The 17,500-nt window shown below is 39.1% G+C and overlaps 1 long non-coding RNA gene across 1 annotated transcript in view; it reads left to right on the top strand.

Moving 5' to 3' along the window:
- LOC143029498 (uncharacterized) overlaps positions 1-17,500 on the top strand; it is a 139,257-nt gene that overhangs the window by 26,218 nt on the left and 95,539 nt on the right. Inside the window, exon 2 of the long non-coding RNA XR_012966843.1 lies at positions 12,980-13,278. This is a non-coding gene — a long non-coding RNA (uncharacterized LOC143029498). The remainder of the gene's footprint in view (positions 1-12,979; positions 13,279-17,500) is intronic.

The following is a 17,500-nucleotide window of genomic DNA, read 5'->3' as shown; positions in this document are numbered from 1 at the left end:
ACATCGAATGTCATAAACATGCTGATACCAAAACGAGAATGAAATGCAATTCCGACGAAGCCTTCGTTACGCTGTCAAAAACAAAATGTTTCGTAATATTTACTTCATTCGCAGTTAATACTGCATTGTCTTTGTGTGTGACATTACGTTTACATACGTATGGTATAACAAACATGCAATATGGCGTATTCTTGACGTATCGTAACAACACAAATATACTTTTCGTTGTTGAGTATTCAACGTGTTCCCATATAGAATAGCTCTCATACAATGCACCATTTTAGTAAATAGAATGCATTTAATCTAACAGGAACAAAATATATACAGTATATATTTCTGATACGGCGTAGGGCAAGTCCACAGCTGCGCGTGGCAATTTATGATAGCCGCAGGAGATATTTTCATCTGTATGGTAGGGAAAAGCGAAGCAGTAGGTTACACCAAACTTAAGAGGAGGATTGTGGTTACTTGTGATGGTGTATTGCACCCAGGAAAAGAAGATATGTTGAAGAAAATTATTTGCGGAAGGAAAGGGGCCAAGACGCAGAACGAGAAAAGACAGTAAATAAGTCATTTTTATATGTCGATAAAATAAACGATTGAATATCATTAGTTTTCGTCACAACACACACACACACACACACACACACACACACACACACACACACACACACACACACACACACACACACACACACACACACACACACACACACACACACACACACACACACACACACACACACACACACACTGGATGCGGAAAGATACAAAAGCGGGTCACTACGAGCATAGCCCTCGTCCTGTAAGATACAATTAGGTAAATACAACTAGGTAAATACACACACACACATACACAAACATGCACGCACGCAAACAATATATATATATATATATATATATATATATATATACATATATATATATATATATATATATACATATATATATATATATACATATATATATATATATATATATATATACTGTATATACTGTATATATTCAACAAGAACCCACTGTGTTGGATAAGAAGAAATGAAATGGATGATATCCATATATTTCGATCACAGACTGTGATCCTCTTCAGCGGTCCTCTGAGGAGGATCCTCTGAAGAAGATCACAGTCCGTGATCGAAATATATGGATATCATCTATTTCATTTCTTCTTATCCAACACAGTGGGTTCTTGTTGAATTTTACGAATGTTTTACGACATTACTTTGTAGTTATTTATATATATATATATATATATATATATATATATATATATGTTTATATATGTTTATCAACCACAATGGACATGGACTTTAATTCTAAGCCATTAACATCGGGAGAACCGTGGAGGCACATGCAGAAATTGAAACGTGGTACGCCCGAGGACTCGAACCTACGGCCAACACGTGACCAGTGTTTGTAGTGACGTAGACCATTACACCATCAAGAGAGATCATATATATATACACACACACGGTCCATCGTTGACAATCTTGTGCCAATTTCATCCGGTCAATTTCTTTCCCGTATGTCTTCCGCATCTCTGGGCTAATGGCGTCCATCAACCTCTCATTCTTGGTCTACCTCTTGGACTTTTCCTTTCGGTCGACCTCAACATGATTCTTCTTGGTTGTTTTCCCTTTCTCTCTTTCTTGCAACAATTCAAACTTACATGTATATACGTGTACGTACTTTCGTGTGTGTGTGTGTGTGTGTGTGTGTGTGTGTGTGTTTGTGACTAATTGAGAAGTCTTTTTTTACAGACAGATTCTGTTAATTGGCAGGAAACCTCCTCCTTATTGATAAAAGTTTTCTGTGTTTTTCTTACGATTTTCTTTAAGAGTCTGCGAGGAAGTATATTGAGAAGACCTCATCATTTTCCTCGATGTTTCATGCATCCATTAGCACATTATCAAAGGGTCTCTTGCAGTATATATATGTGTGTGTGTATGTATATGTATATGTGTAATTATATGCATATGTATACAGCATACATATGAGTGGAAAAGGTGGTAGAGAAACGCGGGTTGGAGCGAAAACACTATACTCCTGACGTTTCGACTACAAGTCTTCTTCATATATACATACACATACACATATACATATATATCTGTACATACACACACACACACACACACACACACACACACACACACACACACACACACACACACATACGCACACACACACACATATAGATATACATACATATTACAAAGGATTACAAAGGCGGAGCATGCCGACAGGAGACGTTTTGGTCCATATCTAGGTCGGATGCGAAAAAATCACATTAATAATAAAACAATAAATAAAAACTATAATAATGTAAATAACAAATAAAATACATAAATAAATGCATAGGTATAGTTAAATAATAAACAAACAGGTAAATAGTAAATAATAATAAATTGACATATAACTAATAATAAATGAAAATCAGACAGACAAATGATAACAAAACAAAAACAAATAATATAAGATAAATTATAATCATTACAGCATCTTACTTAGGTATATATCTAACTGATTCTTAAAGCTTCGAACTGAACTACATTGCACTACCTGTGCAGGAAGTTTATTCCATTCATTTACTACACGGTTGGCAAAGTTGTTTCTACCTACTTCTAAATTGAATCTATTTCCGGATAGTTTGAGACCATTGTTTCTTGTTTGATTCTCATTCAATGTGAAAATTTTGTCACTTTTGATGTTGTCAATTCCCTTTAAAATCTTAAAGACCTTTATCAAGTCACCTCTGAGTCTACGCTTTTTTAGGGAAAACAGATTCATGTGTTTTAGTCGATTTTCGTATGATTTATTTTTGATATTTGGAATCAGTTTTGTGGCTCGCCGTTGTACTTTTTCCAGTCTGTTAATGTCTTTAATGAGATTCGGTGACCATACAGAAACAGCATATTCCAAATGTGGACGAACTAACGATTTATATAGCTTGTTAATGAGTGATGGACTTTTGAAATCAAAAGATCGCGCAATCAGTCCTAGAATCTTATTTGCTTTCTCAGAGGCTGAAATACACTGCTTGGATGATTTGAGGTCGTTACTGATAATTACGCCGAGATCTTTTTCACTATCCACTTTTGTTAACGAATTACCAAATAACTTGTAATCGTACTTACTGTTATTTTTACCTATGTGCATTACCTTGCATTTACTTGTGTTAAATTTCATTAGCCACTTTTCAGACCATTGCTGTAATTTAGTCCATGGTCTATATCATTTATATATACTATGAATAGAAGTGGCCCAAGAACGGAACCCTGAGGAACTCCACTTGCAACACTTTTCCATCCAGAAGTTTTTCCATTTAAAACAACTCTCTGTTTTCGACCATTCAACCAATTACTAGTCCAACCTAATAGGCTACCACTTATTCCATGCAAAGCTAATTTAGTAAGTAGTCTTTCGTGTGGGACGGTATCAAAAGCTTTTGCAAAGTCTAGATATATTAAATCTATATTGTTTCTTTTGTCATAATTCGAGATAACTGTGTTGTAGAATTCGAGTAAGTTAGTCACGCAAGAACGTTTCCGTCTGAAACCATGCTGGCTATCATTTATCAAACGGTTACTTTCTAAATGATGTTCGATAGCATCTCTGATGATAGTTTCCATTATTTTTCCTACGATTGAAGTCAAACTTATAGGCCTATAGTTATTTGGTTTCTTTTTGTCACCTTTTTTGAATATGGGAGTAACGTTAGCTAGCTTTCATTCTCTTGGGACATCTCCGGATATGATGGATTTCTTGAAAATAATTTCTAATGGAACAACAATCTCATTTTTAATTTCCTTTAAGATTCTTGGATGCCAACCGTCAGGGCCTGGTGTTTTATTAACTTTGAGTTTGTCTATACACCTTTTAATTTTTTCTTTTGTTATATTTACCGTAGTGAGTAAGTTTACCCCAGACTTTTCACAGGTTTCAGTTTGGAATTCACTTTGAGGTGTTTCGTTTACGAATACCGAACTAAAATAATTGTTTAAGATATTACACATTCCTTCATTTGAATATTCAAGTTGACCGTCAGCAGATAATAGTGGACCAATGTGATTCCTAACAACCTTTTTATCTCTAATGTAACTATAGAATTCTTTGGGATTCTCTTTGGATTTATCAGCGATGTTCATTTCGTATTGTCGTTTTCTTTTCCTTATTGTCTTTTTTAAATCTCTCTGTATTGATACATAATTTTCATAGTCATTAGATGCAGCCGAGCACTTATATTTCTTATAAGCCTGTCTCTTTTTAGCAATACTTTTTTCAGTTTCTTTGTCGAGCCACTTTGGGCGAGCCTGGTTTGGGGGACGTCTGTCCTTAAAAGGAATGTAAGTTTGAATCATCTTAGTGAGCGTATTTTGAAATATTTCCCACATCTGATCTACAGGTCTTTCGTTTAATTTTGCCTCCCAATCTGTAAGCTGAAGCTCCTGACGTAGTCCTATGAACTGAGCTTTACTGCACGTACACTTATATGTATACGTTTAAGGTCGCCAAAACAACCGAACCCGTCGAACCATCCATCCCTAAAATCAGATGAATGTAGTAAGCGCGGGTCTAGTTTCCTCCCTCCTCTTAGAAAAACAGGGTAAAACAAACAATAGGAACGAAGCCTCCTTTACATCACCCTGTTTTGACACCTGCCAGTCACAAGTTCCGTTCTATCTACTCCCTCATTCATGCCTCTTCTGCCCTATCGTTTCCATGCTCTCCCTCCTTTACCTCTCCACTCTCTCCAGCCTCTACCTCCTGTGAAGAAAAGATGAAATTAAATTGAATATGAACAAGGTTGTGAAGACGGAAAAATTGGTCGAGGTGCTCTGGAAATTAAACTGAAAGTTTTTTTTTTGGGGGGGGAGGTAAAGGAACGAAAATGTCCAGATACCTTGGAAGGACGTGAATGTAGGCGTAGGAATGATTTTTGAACAGAAGAGGTGAACGTGAGTGGGTGAAAGTTGGGTATTCGAAACTCGGCACGGTGGACAGGAAGAAGACAGAGTCGACCCCCTCTCCATCTTGTTTATATCCTTTATTTTGTGCGAAGGCTAATTCCGCTGCTTCATATTTCCATCTGGGGCGGATGAGACTCTGTGATAATGATTTTTTACTTTATCTTTCCGTCCATGTAGTAAGAAGCCGCTTTTATAATTGCCAACATTCTGCATATCTCTCTCACGTATAATTTTGCTAATAAGTTTGTCGGTTGACAAGTTATCTTTGACCAGCAACCAAGGATTCTTTCTCTCCAAGTAAAATTCCTGCCCAATATGACACTTTTTATATATGTATATATATATATATATATATATATGTATGTATATATATGTATGTATATATATATATACATTTATATATATGTATAATATATATATATATATATGTATATATATATATATATATATATATATATATATACATACATACACTTTAATGAGTCAATAGTATCAAGTTCTTTAGTAATCAAAAGGTCCAATTCTATTTGATTACAATCTCCTACTCGTAATGCGTTTTTAGCCAGTGGTTTATCGTGTACATCCATACGTAACAGAAACACATGCCCACACATATGCATCTATGAACACACCCACGCGTGCGCGCGTATATACATACACACACACACACACACCCACACACACACACACACACCGACTCGGTGGTACGGTTGGTAGAGCGCTGGAGTGGGAAGTACGATAGTGCTCGCAGTACCCAGTTCGAATCCTGCCCAGGGCCGAAATTATTTCGGTATCGCTGTGCTTCGGGTCGTTACTCTGACTCTCGTGGGCGGGGAGTTGGGTGTGTGTGTGTGTGTGAAAGGTCATAGCATTACCCATAGATCGGTCATACGAGCTCTGAGCTCTCTTCCGGGAGGGAAATAGCTGTCGATCACGAGTCCAACACGTGATCCAAAGACCAAGGTGAATACACACACACACACACACACACACACACACACGCTTGAGAATTAATTCCAGTTTTACTTCGTTCTCCACTAAACTTTCTCTTATTTTAGCCATTGTTGTATTATTTGACCTCGTGTACAAATTCCTATATAATCTATTTATCAAATAAAATCTCAATTCAGTCCTGAATTGTTTACTTAAAGAATATTTTAAGCACACTAAAATTTGTTAAAGAAGTTGCAAGAAAAACGTAAAACCTAGATATCTAGGGAACATCTTGGTACTTTGAAATCACAAAACAGAGGGGAAAATGACTATGATATTTCCGGCTCTGCTTCTATCAAAAACAGCAAGAGCTTACTAAACACTTGAATGACTTTTTTTTTTCTAAAGGACAGAGAAAATAAACACGTGAGCTAATTAAGTCTTTCACCTTCCCTCCATTTAATCTTTCAGTTTCGTCGACTCCAAAACAATCTCACTCACCCTCGGGAGAGCCCGTTTAAGAACCTCTTCTTCTACACCTGTGGAAATGGTCGTCTCAATTCCCATGGTTAAAGGCTTATCACACGGGGCTATTATTCCTCCAACCTCCGATTAATCGGCGGTATCGCCCGCCTCCAGAATATTTCCCGTCGTGAAAATCACAATGGTAAAATATTTTGTCTTTTCAACAAAAATATATCGAATGCCATTTGATATACTGGAGGAAAATAATTTCCCTCCAGATTCCTTCTAGAAAGCTGGCTCTGCAAATCTGCTCCAACAATCGGAGGTAAAATTGACCAGTGTGATAACGCTTTAAGAAGGACTGGAACCAATATCCTCGCTGTATCTGAATTCCTTGGCAAGCTGGCTCTCGAGGCAGTGATACGGGTGATATTCTTGATTTATGTTGGTAGCCCTGATTTCCATACAGGAAGGTTCCCTCATGCATTTATTGATATTACCATGTTTCTCCTCATTCTCGTATAGTAGACAATAAAGCCACGCATAATTAACTTCTTTGCTGCTCTAATGGTCATTACAGAACGCATATAACTTTGATAACACATTACTTCTTAGGCTGTGTATATATTCATAGTCATAGTGTATACACCAGTTGTCTGGATTTTTCGTATCTATGATCACAAAAAAAAAAAAAAGAATGACGATATTTTTCAATATCTAGTACCTTTTCGTCCTGCAACCCTCATTAAATCTTGTGGTTAAAGATAGAAGCGCTGGTTAAGATACTCCCCCGTCCTCCTTCCACACTCATTTCTTCCGCTCTTCCTCCTTTACTTTCTTCCTGTCCGTCCTTATTCCTTCCTTCCACTCTGCACCGTTGTCTCTAGATCTACTCCCTTTCCATCACCAGTCAACCATCCTGCCTCGTCCGCATCTAATCTCTTCATCTCCAATCGCTCCTATTCAACCTTCCTCTATTTCCTTTCTAGTCATAATCTGTCCTTCTTTCTTTCAACTTTTGTTTCATACTCTTAGTCTATTGTTCCACATTCTCTTCACAAGACCAAGCAACTTTAACAATGCTCTGGGGCAATCTTCTCTTACACTCATTCCCTTCGTATATCTTTCCATTGCCTCTTCATTTGGTGCCTTATCTATTCTTCTTACTACAAATGCGCTCGCGGGGCAATATATCTCCGGAGTCGACACATTTTGTCATGGGACTAGGTTTAATGTCCACATCTCCTTCTCCAACTGCTCAGAGCCGACTGTGCTCATCACGATCTACATACACAGTTTAATGGTTCCCGTCCCTACTGGCAGACATCAGGTTTCTCCATGTTCTCTATATGTATGTTAGATATTATTCTAATGGTAAAATAACGAGCCGGCATCTGGCGACTAAAATGTTCCTTTGTCGGCACTTTCGTTGGCGCAGCAATCCATCCGCTGGTTCTTGTCTTAGATTTACATATATTTTCCCTTAAATTTACATATCCAAGCAGTCGAGTGAGTTATGCATTTTTTCTGAACAGTTATTTCTCATTTTTAACCTAATATATGCAGTAAATTTGTAGCCCTTTGTGTTATTTTCCCTTTCATTGTTCAGCCTCGTAGATACAACACCTTCAGGGCAGCCGCCAAATATCTTGCGTATCATCTCTTTCACTCACATATTCACAGTGAGGTTCACCTCGAGATATTTAAACACTTCCACCTCCTGCAATTCATTGTTTTCGAGAATAACTTTTAACGTGTAGCAATTAGCGTGACTTTTTTAATTTCCATTGCATTCTATTCTCTTTTTTTTTTTAACCGCGCGAAGCGAGTTCGTTTTCAAACCCAACTGCCGTCGACGTCTTCTTCCTTTGAAAGCTCGAACACATATACCAAAAGTGATGACTACAGTTGAAACTAAAAGCCTCAAAACTACTAAAGGTCTCCCCCCCTTTTCTCCATTATCCTCCCCATACATTTCCGAGACTGATACCAGTTCCTGTAAACTGTTTATATAGTATACATACAGGTATATAAACTACACATATCTACATATACACTTGTTTTCTCGAAGACATACGAGCTTGAGAGTTACGGCACGTCCTGCTTTAGTTATTCTTTTATGCGCGTTTTCTATACTGTGCGCAATTTTTCGCTGGTCTTCCTGGAGAATCCCTTCATGAGTATCCCAAAGGAAAGTAACATTTCAGAACTCCCTGGCTTCATATTTAAAGCTGGTGTAACGATTGGGGGTAGTGTCTCTTACGAAGTGAGATTTCATGAGGCAGACATTAGGTTAGCGCATTAGTAGACGAATTGAAGTCAAAAAATCAAATCAAGCCACTGGAGCTACAGAACATAAGAACATAAGAATGAAGGAGACTGCAAGAGACCATAAGGCCTACATTAGGCAGTTCCGTATCCATCACCACCTATCATCCCCATCCATAAAGTTGTCTAATAGTTTCTTAAATCAACTGATAGTTTCAGCGCTTACTACATGGTTACTAAGTCTATTCCATTCGTCGACCACCCTATTAGTAAACCAATTCTTGCTTCTTTCCTTCTTAAATCTAAATTTGTCCAGTTTAAATCCATTACTGCGAGTCCTGCCCTGTTGTTTTAATATGATGACCTTGTTTGCATCACCCATGTTAAAACCTTTGATCCACTTGAATACTTTTATTAGATCACCCCGCACTCTACTGCCGGTACTGCTGATAATGATCTTTGATCTTTTTTTAACGATGGAAATGTTTGGAGAATTGTGTATTGATGGTTGGTTTGTTATAATAAAAAGGTCTCAAAAAATAAAAGTCTGCAAAGGCCCCTTTCCCTAACAGTAATCATATTGTTGAGTAAATCTTGTCAAGTAAAGTGAGTCGTAGTCCTATTGGACGCATGTGATAGACGAGTGACTCACTTTCTCAGTTTTGTCTTTGCAGGTATAATAGCAGAAGACATAATCCTATTGAAGGGGAAGTCAAAGCTACTTATACATCAAAGTTCTGAAAGAATTGGATCTACCATACAGGTAGAGAACCCGTATATAAAATATTGCCCACTAGGTAACAAAAGCGTTGTAGACAAAATTCTGTGTAGATACTACATTAGATTTTATCCAGGACAATGTGGTTAAGATGCAGAACCACCTATTTATAAGCGTAAGTATCCTATGAAGTGTAAAACTACAGAGCTGGGCGCGTTCCTCGGTGCGTTCTGTTTTAGCGTTCCCGAACTAGTAAAGCTTAAGAGATAGGTTCATACCGAAATAAAAGTCCGGTAGGCCACGTACTATACCAAAGAAAAATTTCATAGGCTACATCCAAAAGGTAGGCCACATACTATACCGGCACCTATATTGCTTCAATAGTTTGGGAGCACTAACTGCGGCCAAAATTAAGCGGAACGTACCGAGGAACGCATATAGTAACGCACCGAGGAACACGCCCAGCTCCGTAAAACGGACCAAAAGAGTAATGAACAATCCTTGACCTCTTGCACGTATACAAATAGAATAGATTTGAGTTGTCATCATCATCAGTGGAAAACGCCAAAGGGCGCGTCGCTTCATTCACGCCCGCACCCTTTCCCACGCATCGAGCAAGCACCCAAGCAGTAGCCCTTACCATTCCAAGCAGATTTTGGAGGGAATGATTAACTTACCCCAACCAGGAATTCTGTAGACGTCTTCTTCGTCTCCTCCACCAAAGGCTGCCTCTTGTAAAGATTACCTTTAAAGTGGAATCAACATCACGGAATCGTGCAAGGAATTATGCTGGTAACAGACCTTTACTGAGTCGCAAGGAGCCGTTACTTATTTGATACAGTCATACGACCGATACCTCATAATTCTTCGAAGGCAATCGGTAAAGAAGTTGAGAGGCCTCTTAAAGCCAATATTCATTGTCCATATCTCACAGCTGTATAGCAAGACAGGACACATAAACGACTAGAAAATTCGGGTTTTAGATCTCCTGCATGAACATCGATAACACCACGTACTCAGGTTGAGTGAATACATAACACCATGATTTGTATCATTCCTTTGAAGGATTTAATGACATGGCCTACCAATATTACTTATTACACTACCAAGGCTCGTGAAGTTTTCCAAGACTTTAATGTCTTCGCCACATACATGGACATCGACAATATCACATACTCTGGTTGAGTGAATACATAACACCATGATCTGTGTCATTCCTTTGAAGGACTGCATGACATGGCCTACCAATACTATGTATTACACTGCCAAGGCTCGTGAAGTTTTCCAAGACTTTAATGTCTTCGCCACATACATGGACATCGACAATATCACATACTCTGGTTGAGTGAACACATAACACCATGATTTATGTAATTCCTTTGAAGGACTTCATGACATGGCCTACCAATACTATGTATTACACTGCCAAAGCCCGTGAAGTTTTCCAAGACTTTAATGTCTTCGCCACATACATGGACAGAGTGAAATGTATCTTCCAGTAAGCCACCAAACGCCTGGATCTTGGTGACTGGGAGAATTGGGGCCGAATTTATAAAAAATCCTAACCCGTAAGTCTAGACATGTTTTTAAAATGGCGATTTTACCTAAATCCCTATGTCGGCGACCTAAAAGCTTAAGTCTAGACATAAGCATCTAGGTCGCCGACATAGGGATTTAGGTAAAATCTCCGCCATTTTGAAGATTTATGTCTAGACGTACGGGTTAGGATCTTTTATAAATTCGGCCCCTGGATTCCAAGCGATCTCGCCTCCTTGTGCATTAACTCAAGGGTTCAGAACCTCCAGTCTCAAGAAGTACAGCATCATCAGTAAAGACAAGGCCTGTGATTTTAATGTTTTCGATGGATGCTTTAGTATTACTTTTATCAACAACCCTACCTAATACCCAATCCATGTAGGTGCTGAAAAGTGACAGGGCGTAGTTCACCACTGGTTTACTCCCGAATTAACAAGATAAAAACTGTAGAAACCTCCTCCATAAATCACAATACTCTGCCTCAGAGTTATAATTATGTCAGACATTAAGGTAATAATCCTCGTGGGAATCCCACAGATCCATAGAAGATTCCAGAACGCCCCAGTATGCACTGAATCAAACTCCTTCTTGAAATCAACGTAAGGTCTCAACAATCTTTGTTGAAACTCGCGTCGGAGCTCCACAAGAACATAGAATGATGCAATAAGCTGCTGACTTAACGGGAATAATCTCTGAAAATTTAAAAAATGGGAGAAAACTCGCACCAACAACAAATGGGCGAGCTATTTGCTTGACAGAATCAGCAATATGATATCACGGTAATTGTTAACATAACAAGAACATAAGAATGAAGGAGGCTGCAAGAGACCATAAAGCCTACACTAGGCAGCATCATATCCATCACCACCTGTCATCCCCATCCATAAAGTTGTCTAACCGTTTCTTAAAACAACCGATAGTTTCAGCGCTCACTACTACATGGTTACTAAGTCTGTTCCATTTGTTGACCACCCTATTAGTAAACCGATTCTTGCTTATTTCCTTCTTAAATCTAAATTTGTCCAGTTTAAACAAATTACTGCGAGTCCTGACCTGTTTTTGTCGGCTTGCTGGTCTCCTTAACACCTTCCAGGTAACCGAACAGGAACCGGACTACCAAACAGAACATAGTACCGCATGAAACGTAGTCATCATGGCCTCTTCTCCAGCTTTCAGCAACTCCGGGATGATGTTGCACAAAACAGCGACTTTTCCAACCTTCAAGTTTCTTACACATCACCCAAAAGAGGTGGAGTTTCGTCTATCGCTGGATCGACAACCATCCCTGAACAAGAGCCAAGGCAAGCTGGCCAATTGGAGGATCAGCCATGTAAAACTGGCACTAGTTGCCCATGAGCTTTCTGGACATTTCTCACTTAGGTCACACATTTAGAGGAAAGTTTATTAGGGTTTGGGAAGCAAGTCAGAGGTCATATGTATCTAAATAATTCCCCTGATATACCTATTCTTATCCTTCCTCAAGAAAACATTTAGTCCAACCTGTCAGTCTTGAATTGGTTCGGGTCCCCAACCATACTGGCGACACGATTCATCTTACGCAACACTAACGACACATCGACCTTGTGCGTTCTCCAAAGCACTTCTCGGCAATTCTCAATGGTTCACGTTTGAAGATATCCTACAGGATCCTTTAGGTTCACAAGGACGCTAAGCATCTCGAACTGACGACTGCTATCGTGTACTCGTGAACACACGCATCATATATATTCATGTATATATATATATATATATATATATATATATATATATATATATATATATATATATATATATATATATATGTAGCAGTCAACCTCTCCTTGGGTTGAAGATACCAGGAACTAGTTTTCTTCCTGCATCTATACAAGTCTGTATTACAAAATATGAATTCTTTGTAGTGGAAATAAGTTTCTTGTTATACATCTAATCATCATTGTGACGTCTAGCAGGTATGTGCGTTTATATCTATTTTCTTACACCTAATCCTGGCTCGAACTACAATCTTGCTTGTCGGCAATCAATAAATGTAGAATGAAAAATAGTAAATCTTAAAAGATGTATAATTTACAACGTTCTCTTTTTTGTGAAACAGCATCCTCTTGCTCAAAACTGTATGAAAATGTAAGGAGGAAATAGCCTATGATGATATCCAGTCTACGAAAAAAACTGTTGAGGGAAGGACAAGTTGTGTGATTTGTTAGTAAACACTTGGATATTTGAAGTAAGTCATGAGAAATAACTTATACTAGAAAAGTGATGGCATCGAGTGAAATACTGAGTTGCATGAGAGACTCTTAGCAGGTTGGAAGGGTTGGAAAGCGTTTGATGACGTCATGTCGCGTACGCGCTCTACGCATTGACAACGTTGCTCTGGGAGACCCCACGGTCAGTGTAAGTACCAGTTACATTTATTTTATTTTAATTTATGTCTTTCTCCTTATAAAGTCGAAGGTATATATCTACGCTAGTTTTAATTGGTATGTGTTATATGGTAGTTATATACCGTAAAAGTAGCCACATGATGGGTAAAACTGGCCATTGTCTTTGTTACATACCTAATTAATTTAGATCGACTGGGAAATAAAACTACCAATTACTCGTAATAAGCGTTTTATATAATTCCTCCCGATTCCTCCCAGAATTTTGTTGACAATTAGGTATGTGACAAAGACAATGTCCATTTTTACCCTCATATATTTTTGGCCCTTCCTACGGTAGTATTTTCTTAGCATTTCTTGCACCTGGGTAGGAGGAAAAGTTTGTCTATCTAATTACCATTCTTAAGAGTCTAGCGAAATACAGCGCAGGTCTTGAGTAAAGTTATTCCAGCTTAAATATTCTGTTTTCCATACTTTACATTTACGAGTGATTTAGGGTATAGTTCATGAATATGTATGTCTTCTGAGAGCTTTACCCTTCCTGGTGTCCATATTATATTTGTATGTAAATCTAGATATGCATTTGCAAACATTCCTTCAGAGCACACACCAAGATCCCAAGAGCGGGTCTGATCTTATTAACGACAGGGTGTTTTAATCAGTTGGGTTTTAACAACACCTGTAAAAACATGAGAATATAGTGCAAATTATCATGTAATTGCGTGGCAGGGTATATTTTTCCCTTAGCGTTTTTAATCTTCGTATGTCAGATTCATTTTTCCTTCTCTGAATTGATTAATTTCACACCACATTTAGGCAGTTCATGCATTTATATCTTCCATTCTTCGCCTTTCCGGCACTTATATTCTATTCCATAATAACATATTACCATATCCCTTATACTTCTACCTTTAAGATCATTTCTTCTTCCAGCTGACATGTACTGTGTCGTACAGCAATGAGCTTTTCCCTCCGTCTTTTCATATCAAACGCCGCTCCATTCTAATGGACTTAACGCCTTTGAACATTAATATCTTTAGGTTTTCTAAAGATTTATTCTTTGGCCCTGTTTCCTTTCATTCCTCCTAGTCTTCCTATTTTTCCTCACAATCTTTCGCTTTGTCTTCCTCTCTTACCTACTCCTTCGCCTCATCCTCCTATTCCTGTTCTTCCTCATTCTCCTCTTCCTTCTCCTCCTACTCCTCCTTTACCTCCTTATCATCTACTTCCTTCTCCTGATCCTCTTCCTCCTCCTCCTCCTCCTCTTCTTCCTTATTTAACTTCCCCTTCCTTCTACTCTTTCTCCTCCTCTGCTCTCTCTTCCTGTTACTCCACCTCCCTTTCTTCTTCCACTTTCTACTATCACTTCTCCACTTCCTCCTCTACTACCACCACCACCACCACCACCACCACCACCACCACCACCACCACCACCACCACCACCACCACCACCACCACCACCACCACCACCACCACCACCACCACCATCATCACCACCACCACCACCACCACCACCACCACCACCACCACCACCACCACCACCACCACCACCACCACCACCACCACCACCACCACCACCGCCACCAACACCACCACCACCGCCACCATCTTCATCTATTCATCATCCTTTGTCTTTGTCTCTCATTTTCACTTTCTTCTCCACCACAGCCATTACCTTTTTCTCCTTCTCCCTCATTAACATTGTCCAACGAAATCCCCACTTTCGTCATTTTTATCATCTCCAGTCTTCCTGACGTTCTCAGCACCTCTTTTTTCCATCCCATCCCATCAGTTCCTCGGCTTGAACCCGCTCCTGTATAATGTCCTTCCGCCTAACCTTTAGTTTCACACCACCTCGCCTTGCATTTGTCTTTCGCCGACTCAGTATTTGCTCGCTTCACTCCTTTCTTCTCGGTTAACTCCCAAGGACTGTTCACACTCCCATACTCGTATTTTTTTTTATGTTATCGTTATGTTTTTTTTTTCCTGAACTCCCATCTACCCTGCCACGATGAAACTCTCATCAGATTTTCCTGGCATGCGTCAATCTGTTTTATTCAGCCAAGGGGGTGATTTTGTCACAAAGGGGTTGATTTTTGACACTCCTTATTTTTGAAAGCCTCTATTCTCTTCTCACGTGTCACTATATTCTTGCTAATCTCTCCTTACCGTTTTCTTCCATTCCTCCAGTTATGTGTGTTTAACCGGGTTCTCTTCCAATTTAAATTATCTTTCCATATTTTCTTGTTTTCACTCTTTAAACGAGAGTGAAGCTAACTGCATGTTGCAGTGAACGAAGGAGTAGGAATGGACGTGAATTATAGAGTATGGGAAGCAAATAAATGCCTAAGGGAGTGAAAACTGTTATGAGAAGTAGGTATCTAGGAATGAATGTAAAGAGAGGAGTATATGAAGGCACGAGTGTGCCTACCACATTGTATGATGCACAGACTCGGAATTTAAAAGAGGCAGGAAAGACGAAGTGTTTAAGAAGTATGATGGAGGTTACGAGGATGGATAGAGTGGAAAAGGTTGAGGTAAAGAGGAGGGTAAACGTGGAAAGAGACGTGGAAGACAGGGTTGATCAAAGAATACTGGGATGGTTTTAGTATGTGGAAAAGCCAGTGAAAAAAGACTGGAAAAAACGAGTGTGGAAGGTGGAGGTGGATGGAGCTAACTTGAAGGGAAGACCGAGAATGGGATGGATGGACGAGGTGAAAGGACCATAGGAGATAAGAGGAATGTCTGTCGATCAGGAAAGTGAGAAGGCAAGAGCTGCCTGTGTGTGAAGAGTGGTTGCGAAATGGACGAGGAAATGACGCGGCCCAAAGGGATTTATTCTTATTTGTTCTGTCAATTCCTGGAGTGGATAAGGGTGGGAGTCACCATGTAAAGGAAGAGGTGGGGGTTATCCAGCTTCGCCTTTCGAACTCGGCTGTGGAAGTTCCGTAGCTTACTGCAATGTCTCTGAGCCAAGGCGTGGGCGGGAGATAAGGATGTTTCTTTGTTCACAAAGAACACATATCACATATGAGAAGAGCAACAAATTTATTTTTGGATAAGTTTGGACCGGGTGAAGTGTGTGTGTGTTTTTTTTTTACTTGAATAATTTCTTTATAAAGGGAAAAAGCTCTTTTGTTATGTAAATGAATGAATGAAAGCTACATACACATCTTCATTTCATTCTGCTTACAGAAATAAACAAACAAACAAATAAATAAATAAATAAATGAATTAATAAAGAAACGTTTCGACTGATTTGTAGTGTCGGACGAAGAATTTTTGGTCATTCTTTTCACAGAGACTAAGTCTATCCTAAACGGATGAAAATATATCATTAGGATCAAAAGATCTAAAATTTTCCAGTGACTTTAGACCCTAGCATATATTATTTGCACAGAAAATTTATGAGATTACTTAGACTAAAGCTTTACGTGAAGGCGAGACATAATATTGAATTTTCAGGAGCGATAGGTTAAGAGAAACAAAGAGACTAGGCAGAGGAGGGAGAAGGAAGGATAGGAGAAGAACGCACGAGGTTGATGGTTTAGCACGACGACCGTCTCCATTAAGGGAGTGTTAATGAGTGGAAAACTCTCCTAGACTCCTATTACTACTCCCATTTGACCTCTTTCTTTCTCTCACTCCTCACCTTACTCCACTCTATACTTCCGTTTACTCCTTTTCACTACAAACCTTTCGACAGGTCCCATTAAACTTCTGCGGCTTCCCATCGATCTCAGAGCTTCCGTTCTGCCTTCGATCATTCTCCTATATTTACCATCCACCCCACCAAACACTCACCCTCCCTATCATTTTGGTTGGTTCTCCAACATTCTTCGGCTCCCTCTCTCCCTCCCCCCCCCTCTCTCTCTCTCTCTCTCTCTCTCCTCTGCACCTCCATTCCAGCATATGGTTGCTAAGGCTTCCAGAATTTATGCACACCGTCCTGGTTCTTTGTTCACGTCCACTAATTTTCTCTTCCATCCACTCCACACGCCACGCCTCTTCATTACCGCTCTCTTTCTCTCTTCCTTCCCGTGGTCTCCGATCTCTTTTACCCGCTGGCGTGTTTTGGTTAACCTTGTCTCTCTCTTTTATCTCAAATGGTATCTCTCACATCACTCGCGTGTCTTGTCCATCTTTTTTTTTTTTTTTTTTTTTTGCATCTCCATCGTTTTTTTTTTTTTTTTTTTTTATCTCCTTTCGGTCCTATTTTTTTTAGTGCTCCCTTT

Source organism: Oratosquilla oratoria, chromosome 11 (assembly GCF_046742065.1).
Source record: "Oratosquilla oratoria isolate Oo_2021 chromosome 11, ASM4674206v1, whole genome shotgun sequence".
Classification (NCBI taxonomy): domain Eukaryota; kingdom Metazoa; phylum Arthropoda; class Malacostraca; order Stomatopoda; family Squillidae; genus Oratosquilla; species Oratosquilla oratoria.
Note: the sequence above shows the minus strand (reverse complement) of the source record. Positions and strands in the feature narration are given on the sequence as shown.